Here is a 1,665-nt window from a genome sequence, read left to right as displayed (position 1 = left end):
CCACCTTAGGTATATGTGGCTGGCGCCTTAGCCACTTGAGCACAGGCGCCAAGCCAACAGGACCTCTTTCCTTGGGTTGTTGAAAGGAGACCTGAAGGAGTAATGCATCCAGGGTGCTTGGCACACTCGACATTTCTAAGTGCTCCACAAATGTCAGCAGCTGTAATTTTTGTTAACTGACGTGGAAACCTAGTCCTAGTGTGAGGTGGCCTCTAGCAACCGGGAACCAAGCTCTAAGCCTCCTCCTGGGTCCCCACATTCGCAGACATGTGTACACCCCTCACACAAGCCACGCCCCATATTCTTTGAATCTGCAGTCCTGGAATTTATTGTCCCTGGAAATCACATCGAAAGACAAGGAACTGCCTTTCTTTCCAGACTCAGTTTCCCTATCTGGAAACTGAGAGGGCTAGTCTGCTCTAGAGGCTCTTGGGAGGATGTGGGGGAAGAGGCCAGAGGGGCCTGAGCCCCATCCTGTGTATGGAAATAGCAAAGAAGTTTCAAAACAGAGCCACGACAGTACATTTTTATACTTTTGATTTAAAGGGTTAATGTTATTTACACTTACCCCCAAATAAAAGGCAATTGACTTAAGCCACTGACAAGAGAATGAGAAACCCTTTTAAGAAATACTGATTTACGTGCTATAATGCGCTGAGGCCAGGACATGTTTATACAAAATAATATCTACATGTTGGCCACCTCTTTGTAAAATTCTGTAATGAATATTTGCAAATAAAGCTACATTTAGCTATAATTTCTTGATTCCCTATGTTTGGCAACTTCATGGGTGACCTCTGGGACACCCTGTATTTCCTGATGGGCATCTTTTTAAAATCCAGCTGAGGGGCTTTGCAATGGGAGGGTCTCACTGAGTCTAAATTAACCATCCATGGGAGGTCTGAGACACCCCTCACCCCCTACACATACAAGGCCCTGAACTTTCCTAGTTGGTCTAGGATCTGACCTGCCAAGTCTCTTTTAGTTCTACAGCATCTCAGGACTTTCTCATCCAGGGGAGGAGAGAGGGCAGGAAGGTGTTAATTTGAACTGAGTTCCCCTTTCCGTTAGTAGGAAGAGTGGGGTCTGATTGCTATAGAAGAAGCCAGGCAGGGCCCACCTCTCTGTCCCATGGCCACGTGGAGGACTAAGAAAACCAAACAGACTCTCCCAGAGTGGAGAGGCCACATAGAAGGTGAAGCAGGTGTTATTTCTACCATTAGCTGACCACTTAGTGTGTGCCAGTTCCTTTACAAACATTGCCTTCAGTATAACACAACAACCCTGCAAAAGAAGTTTCCCCTCATTTTATTATGAAGAAACTAGGGCTCAGGGATGAAACGGATTTAAACCCAGATTGACTGCATCAAACTTCATTGCCTTCTTTCCACTCTGTCAAGCCACCTGCCTTCTGAGCTAGTGTTCACTTAAAAGTTTTCTTTAAATTAACTGTTTGTTTTAATATGTTTATTAAACATAGTTAAGTATGTTTATTAAACTACTTTAATATGTTTATTTTAAAAGAAAGCCCTCTATGGCCATGGTAAACAGGAAACCAATGCCACCTGTCAAAAAAAGAAGACAAACTTACAAATACAAACAGTACCAAAATATAACAGTGTTAGTAAATTGTAGCCAGTTACTGTTGCCAGAACAGAATGTATG

Source organism: Otolemur garnettii, unplaced genomic scaffold (genome assembly GCF_000181295.1).
Source record: "Otolemur garnettii isolate 467f Iridium unplaced genomic scaffold, OtoGar3 scaffold00189, whole genome shotgun sequence".
Taxonomy (NCBI): domain Eukaryota; kingdom Metazoa; phylum Chordata; class Mammalia; order Primates; family Galagidae; genus Otolemur; species Otolemur garnettii.
Note: the sequence above shows the minus strand (reverse complement) of the source record.